Source organism: Triticum dicoccoides, chromosome 2A (assembly GCF_002162155.2).
Source record: "Triticum dicoccoides isolate Atlit2015 ecotype Zavitan chromosome 2A, WEW_v2.0, whole genome shotgun sequence".
Classification (NCBI taxonomy): Eukaryota; Viridiplantae; Streptophyta; class Magnoliopsida; order Poales; family Poaceae; genus Triticum; species Triticum dicoccoides.
In genome coordinates, this window is record NC_041382.1 from 337,291,942 (window position 1) to 337,300,552 (window position 8,611).

Consider the following 8,611-nt stretch of genomic DNA (forward strand, 5'->3'; position numbering starts at 1 on the left):
GGAGAGATAGCACGAGAAATGAGAGTGGTCTAGAGAGAGAGAGAGACGAATATGATATCACGGCGAGAGATTCCCTTGAGTGTGTATATGCAAGGGGGGAGTGGACAGAGGCACCAGGAGAATATTTTTGTGTGTGTGGTGTCTGTGTTGGTATGTGTGGGTGTGAGAAGATAACGAGACGTGGGGGCAGAGGGTGTGTCACCGCGTGAGGTCCGGTGGGTCGAGGTGAGGCCCTTCATTCGGTTCCGTCCTGCGCCACATTGGTCGGCCCGTGACGCATTTAGGGAGACCCATGGATGACTAGTCGTACAAGACAAAGATAGCATAATTGTGAAGGACTCTGTATCCACTGACAAAGCCGGCTAGGATTTGTAACCCTAGGTTCTCGGACTAAGGTAACCCCTTTATCTCTGATATTACTATTATCCAACCTAACTTTAAGGGGCATCCTATAGAATGCTTTGCTAGAATCATACTCGTCGATTAGGAAGAGAGTTGTGAGACAATGCATGAGAGACAGGCCTAAAGATAATGTGCATACAGGAAACACGTAGGCGGGTCTATGTATATAGGTAGGGTCGATGGGGATTGTGAGTGTGTATGCTTGCGAGAGGAAGAGTGCTTGTGATAAAGGTTAGTGAAAATAGTCGTAAATGGTTACGAGAGGGAGGGAGGGTTATATCGAGAGCATGTGTGCGAGAAAGACACCTCGGGAGAGAGTGTGTGAGCATGTGTGAGAGACCACCGATGGAGAGTGAAACTACACGTAATAGACTGCTGTACACATTGATTAAAGATATAAATTGTATCCAAATATTAGGATGGGATCATGATATTTGCAGTTCGCGTAAGGAATGGTCATTGATCCATCAGACATCTAGATTCTGTCGAATTTGAGCATGTCTATCTTATTATTTGACACAATTGATCCACATAGTTAGTATTTTGAACTCTAGACAATGCATCTCTTTAGCAATCAAATATAAACATGAGTATAGTTCATGTTGTGTGTGTAAAGCACATTATACATACGAAAGTTACACAATGAACATTATAAATAGCTACCTATGAACTAGCATACATTTGAATTCAACTTAAGGTGGTTAAAAAAAATCAAATTCAACATGAAGTCCATTCAATTATTTGAATTTGATATCATGGCATTTGTAAATCATGCATAAATTATGGGGGCACCAATCTTTGCTTTGATTTTGTACATAATAGCATGTGTAGTCGTGTACAAAATAGATTCAAGTTTAGCTCCTCCATTCCAAAATAATTGTAGTTATATGATTTTTAAGTGTCAAAATTTCAAAAAGAAGCGGATAATTTTTTTTGACTGGGAACTGTAGGGGAAAACCCCCACAACATATCAAAACTTTATTAAAAGGGAGAGCAAGTACAAGTACAAAGGGGGATTACAAGAGGTAATCAAGCTATTCTAGGTAAGTGAGAAGTTAAAATTACAAGCCTCAAGGTGGCAGAAATGAGATCCATCTAAGGATCATCCTTATAAGCAGGCTTGACCCTATATTGCATTAAAGCAATATCATGGATCAATGCTCTTCTCCATTTATTAAATCCAGCTCTCTCATGCCTGGAGACCTTAGCATTCCTAAGAATCTAGATATTCCAGCATGCTATAAAGACCACTTTGGTGAAGAAGGGTTTCCTGAAGCTCCTGCTAGCATTGATAACCAACTCAGCCATAGAGTCACCAGATGACCAATCAATTTGCAAATAGTTCCAAACTCTGACACTAAAATTGCAATTAAAGAACAGATGATCTCTCATTTACCTAGTCTGCAAAGGGCAAAGAACACAATTTACTCCATGCTCCAAATGCCAATGCCTCCTTTCCACCATGTCCTTAGTATTCAACCTATCCATAATAAGCATCCAAGCAAAAACTTTTATTTTCATTGTACATGAGGACTTCCAGATCCAAGCTGTCAAAGGGTTGAAGGACTGAGACACAAAAGTGTGGGAGTAAAACAACTTTGGTGAATAACCCTTGGCAGTGCCACTCCAAAACCAAATATCCTTGGACCCAGTTACTCTATTATGGCGCTCCAACAATGATTGAAGAGTGACCAGGTCATCAAAAGCCTGACTGGACAAAGGAAGGTGGAAGTGCTGGAACATGTCCTGAGAGTCCAAAAACTCTTTAACAGTGATCCAGGGGTCCCTAACATAAGAAAAGAGCCGAGGGAATCTGAATTGGAGACTAGAGACCTGATCATGAAGCTGCCATTTGTCTGACCACATGAGGGCAGTGTCTCCTTCATTTATCTGAACCCAAGCACACTCCCTAAAGTTTTGCATGACCTTGCATATATCCTTCCACCAGAAAGAGCCACAATCAGAAGTTCCTTGAGGTACTCTGCCATGATAGTAGGAGTCCCAAATTAATGACACCCATGGGAGATCCTTTTTATTAAGGAAGTTATTTGCATGTTTGAGCAGAAGAGCCACATTCTGTACACCCAGATTAAGAATATCAAGGCCTCCCTTGCTTTTTGGTCTGCAAATAAGGTCCCAAGCGGCAAGAGAAGGGGCAGGCTCACCCCTATTCTTCCTCCAGAGGCATTGTCTCTAAATTCTCTCCAATTGCTTTAAAATTCCAATAGGAACAACCAAACTGCAAAGGAAGAAGATGGGCATAGAAGACAAGGCAGAGTTCAGAAACTGCAATCTTTCCCCCTGATTTAAAAATGAGGAGCTAGCTATCATTCTCCTCTCCATGCAGTCCACCAGAGGCATGAAATCCACCATTTTGGGCCTAGTAGTACCTACTGGCAACCCAAGGTAAGTAAATGGCATTTTCCCAATCTGGCATCCAAAAGCAGCAGCTAATTCTGTCATGACAGCAGTGTCCACATTGATGGGAATAATAAAAGATTTATGATAATTCACATCAAGGCCAGTAGACATAGAGAAAACCTTGAGCATGTCTTTCAGAAGAAGCGGATGATTTAATGAGGTTTTCAAACATACATGGTCAAATTTAACATTGTCTATTTAGGTCAATCCTCAAAGTTCAAGAGTACTCTAAACGTGAATGCTTGTGTTTCAAAATTTTGAATGAAGCACCAAAAGAGCCTCTACTCTCCCAAAACCGCGTGAGACCAATGTTTGGTAGTACAAGGAAATTACTTTTCTAATAACTCTGACCCGTGAAACATACCGGCCCGATGTCCAAAGGTCTAAATCGGGGTAGGTTTGTAGCTTCATCTAGACGCCACGCAACCGCCTCCGAAAAACATTCATACACAATGGCCGCCTAAGCACACATGCGCGCGGCCGAAATCGCTCCCATCCACTATTTGGGATAGCTAGGATTACCATCCTACCCCCAACCGGCAGTAGGTCCGAAATTTAAGAGGGGGGCAAAGTTTGTACTTTCCCCAAATTTCAAATAAGCGCGGCCCATCTTCTGTTCAAAAAAGGCAAAAACAAGCACGTCCTAGACTGAAACATGGTTCTCCCCCCTCTCCCCCGCCCACCTGTTCGATTCCCCATTCGTACTCCATGGGCGCAAAAACTACCTCTCCACCAGCCGCGAAACCCCAGTGTCCTTCGTCCGCCACCCCATCCCACCCATCAACCACCGCCATCCTCCATCACGCCGGAGCCAATACCACGACGTCGTCATCCACCGCAACCTCAACCGCAATGCCATCCATGGCTAGTAGTTGAAGCCAAGGCCGAGCCGTCCGTACCTGAGCCAGTTCAACCACGCCATGCTGTGCCTCACCGCTGCCGCTCCAACTTCGCCACCCTCCACCGCACCGGAGGTGTTCCTATTACACCGTCCTTCGCCACCTCGGATTTGCTTCCCCTCCGCCGATATACGGCCACGACAACACAGTCAACAATTTGGCCATGGGTTTGTCCAAGGGTCCATGGTTCTCCAAAACATCGGTTCCCCGGGAGAAAAAAGAAGATCGTCGTGACATATGGAGGAGACCACACTGGCAACCGATAAGGGTACTCCTCTTCCCTTATTCGTGCAAATCTTACGTGTCTGCTTGCACGGTATTCATCCCACAAAAGACACTAGTTGACTGCTTCTTCTTGATACTAGATGTTCCTAGTAACTCGTGATGCACAAGGTTTCTCCTCATATACTATTTCACCTTAGCTAGAGGTCCGTTGCCCCCCTGAATTTCAATTCCTGGTCAGTTGATTCCCAATTAACGGAAGCACTCCCCGGCGTAACAAGCGCTAGTCCCCCTATTACACCAGGGAAGCAGTGCCTCGGTGTTTATCTTAGGGGCTTGTGGGGCCTAGAGCTACTGGCGCCCGATCTGGAGGTCGGTCGAGATTACATGGATGGCCTGGGGACGCTGCCAAGCACGGTGGTGGTGTGAGGTCGAGGGGAGGGCGGGGCGACAGAGGTAGGTGTTTGGGCCGGTGGTCGCTGGCGGTTCAAGAAAGATCGTCAACAGTGACTAGCGGGAGGTAGACGAAGTCCATCTGCCCGTTCCTTATAGATCAGACGGTTCATTAAAAAAATCGACTGACCTATTTATTTTCAGTTGACTGTTATCTTGATATGACCACATGTGGTGGTGTGCTGGAGGAGTACCTGCATTTCCTGTGCTCATATATTACAAAATCATACGGAGTAGAATCTAATTTTATTTGCCATGCAATGTTGTAGAGCTATCATATGTCTCATGTCATTTATTTTTCAGCCACCTGCTATCTGCTACTTTTACAGTGCACTAGTTCTGCACACACTTCACCCATACTCTCACTATTGTGTTTTTATGCAAGGGTATTTCAGAGTCTGCCTCGAGAGAAGCAGAAAATAAAAGAGAGAAGTTGCTCCACTTTCTATGCGGGTAAGCACGGCACATTACAGCGCTATAAAGGATGCAGTATCAGCAGATGGAGACGATAAACGTAGCTCTGGAGTTGATGACCTCGCTCGCAATGAACCACCACCCCAGGTGCTTGCTTTAACTTCGCGGTGTCATATGTGGTTGCATGTTCCATATGGTGTCTAGCTTGTATTCGAAAGGCCAAAGTCGGTCTTTATTAAGACTAGTAGAACGCTCTTGCGTTGCTATGGGCTACGATCCATATAAATAAATCACACAAATGGTCATATCCAAGGTTAAATCTGATTTCTCCCTCATACGTCCGAACATGTTAGGACATTAAGCGAGCTCCCCAAAATTTAACCGTATGGATACTCCGGACGCCTCCAAATCCAACCCATATGTTATCCCAACATGCGGTCCCAACACGAAAACCCCACCCCACGATGCACACTTCCTCTCCTGCCTTACGGCTCAGTTTCCCATCTTAGCAGGACATTTCTCGCTGGGGCCTTCTCCTTTAAAACCGGATAACGGTCACCTCATCTTCACCATGGCGTCCTCTCTCTTTCACATGATACTTATGGACCGCTTGCTCACCTGGAACACATCCTCGTCAAAGAATGGCACGGTCTACAGCACATGAAAGAACCGCCCACAGGCGGTCGGCGGCTGTCTCGTCACACCTGGTCACTGTCTGCACCGCACTCGTGTCCCCCGCTCGCAGGAGCGCCGTTAACTGCGGCCATCTTCCACCACGCAGGAGGAGAGGAAGGCAGGGGCCTCTCCCGCTGGAGGAGAGGAAGGCAGACGACGCAGAAGATGGTGTCGTCGTGGCACCCATATCCCTGGACAGAGAAGAGAGCGACATGAGAAATTGAGAACAAACACGAATAACCCAATAACCAACTGTCTGTTTTTATCCAACAAAAAATGACCTTAAATTAGCCTTATTTCATAAAACATATTCAGAAAGGCTCACCATGTATCCACTGCTGGCAGTGTCTATAAAAGAGCTCTTTTTCCTTGCATCAGTGAGTTAATTTTTTGATCTCTACCAACTGGAAGCACATGTAACTATATTTTTTTTGTACAAACACATGTAACTATATTGAAAAACATGAACATCTGCTATCTTCATCAGTAAATAAACAGTAAAAAACAGAGGACAAAACCCAAATAATTCGTCATGAATGTTACTGATCAGTTTTGTTAATGTGTAAGTACATCAAACATGTTAATATGTAAGTACATCAAACATGTTCGAACAAGCAGGAGGTGATGCTTTATGACATGTGTGCTTAGAACACAACAATCGGATGAATTGGAAGAAAAAAGATGAAGTGAGTTTAGAGATGGATATGGCGATAGAAAAGTAGATGGCTGAGAAGAACAGAGGAAATGAGGGGAGTAATTAGAAAGGGAGAAAAAGGTCAGAAAAAGATCGCCTGGTCATTCATGTTAGTTTCCTCTCCAAACTTAATGCATCCGCCAAACCTTGAACAAGAGAAGGACGGGGCGCGTGCCTGCAACCCATCATCTCCTCGGCTCATGATTAAAAGAAATATTTCAGATATTAAAGTACCAAAAAATATGAGCAGTGTCGCGATCAATCCAGTAAATACTATAGGGCTTCACTAATTTCAGAATATTGGCCTGAGATAACATATTTTGACTTTCCTTTGCCCATATTAACATATCGTTGCTGACATATAATATACTTTTCATCAAGGATAATGCAAGAGGAATTTAATAAACAACATAATCATGATCTTTAATTTTTTGTTAATTATTTGAAGTAAAAACAGGATGCTATTCACTTGAATATGGAAAAACTTCAAAGTAAATATATCTATTTTTTGCCCAATTAATTTGAATATCGACATACAAATCCAGCATGTTTATGGAACCTTGTAATGGGAGTGGTTTGCCAAGGCTCGAATCCATAAAGAATGAAGCTTTGAGATATTGGTTTCAGGATGATACTGAATAGTATTGTATTTGGGTACAAACTGTTTGCTTGAAGGAAAAATTGAACACCATTAATTGACCCTCTTATCATTTCACTAATTACCTACATATTCAAAAGAAGAAAACTTCAGTACACACACATAGGCAGTATAGCAAGTAACACACCACTGATATGAAATGCCGCTGAAGAGTAATTCATGTAGCTTAGAGAATCATGCTATTTTTTTCCTGATTAAAGAGACCAACTGTGTTCACCAATTTAGCAAACATACACCTAAAAAATTGACTTGCTAATTCCGGAAATGTTGATGCAACAACAATGCATCAAGTTGTGGAGTATAAATTATTTTTTTGTCTTTACAAAAAATGGTATGACAAGCTCACGCAATCTAGAATGAGTGTTTTTAGCATGGAGGATTATATTGATGTACGTGATTAAGAAAGCAAGCAAATAATTAGTTATATGTACAATAGTCGCTAGTGTACCTTTAGAAATGAAAAATCCCGACAAACATTGACTAACCTCTGGATTGTTGCTTCTTGTAAGAATGCATCAGGAACCTTCAACATGTCCTGGATTAGGAAAACATGAACCCTCCACCGTTTCTCGGTAAAATGAAATGAAAAGGTCTTATGTAGATGCTACAACAAAATGCTATCAAATGATCTCCACTCAGAACTACTTGAAGTATTTTCATCTCCATTTTTTTAAGATTCTTATGAATGTTGAGATCAATCTGCATACTGAAGGGCCAAATGATAACAAAAGCTAGTAAAACAATCTCATAAATATTTGTGAACTTGAGATACCCTGCACGTAGCTAGCAACGTGTATATGCATACTGAAGTAATCTTATGCTTCCTAGGGATGGACCAAGTAACAAAAGCTAGCAACGTATGTGAGTCACTGGCGCGTGGATGAATAGAAGCAACAACTTGTACACCCGTCTGTGCAGCCTGTGCAAAGGAACGTCAGCTTCGACGGCTTGTACGTCCGGGCTGCAGACAACAGAGGACCGATGATAGGTGTGTCCCCAGCAACAGGAGGAAGGGTGTGGTGCTAGTATGTATGTCCAGGGCCATCCGGATGAAAGGCGGCGGCAAACTGAGACATGATGTTGCTGGAAGAGGGAAAGCCTGCAGTAGATGGACGTGCATAGATAGGAGGCCGTTCTCTCCAATTCACCACTACCACAAGCACGACGCCACGGCCATGAGCGGCACCGCCCCTACCTCTCCTCCGGCTACAACATACAAGGATAGCAACATGGTGATCTGTTAGTATGGAGGAAACGGCCAGCGGTGGTGCTGGTGCTTGTACGACCAGCACGCGGCAGCGAACGTCTCGGAGCCCTCGCCCCAGAGCGTCCCCGACTCCCGCAGCACCGTCCCCTAGTGCTCCTCCTCCACCTTCCTATCCTTTCCCAGAGACATGGAACGGGCCAGGACCTGCAACATCGACGAGATCTGCCGCATTCTCACAAGCCAACATCAGGAGCCCGCTCGATCGGCTGATTCTACAAAGAAGCTTCTTCCTCCCCTCTTCCATGGCTGGCAGAAGAGACGCGATGAGAGGAATGGGAGGCAACGCCTCATCCAGATCCAGATCGGGCAGGGGTGAGTGTAGGGGAGGGGGCGAGGCAGGCGGAGGGAGGGGCAACAGCGAAGCAGGGCGGCGGGGGGCTCCGGCGGGCGGCGAACCCTAGAGCAGGGGCGAGGCAGGCGGAGGGAGGGGAAACAACGGACCAGGGTGGCGGGGTACAGCGGCGGGCGGCGAACCATAGGAGAGGCAAGACCGAGGGAGAGGGAGG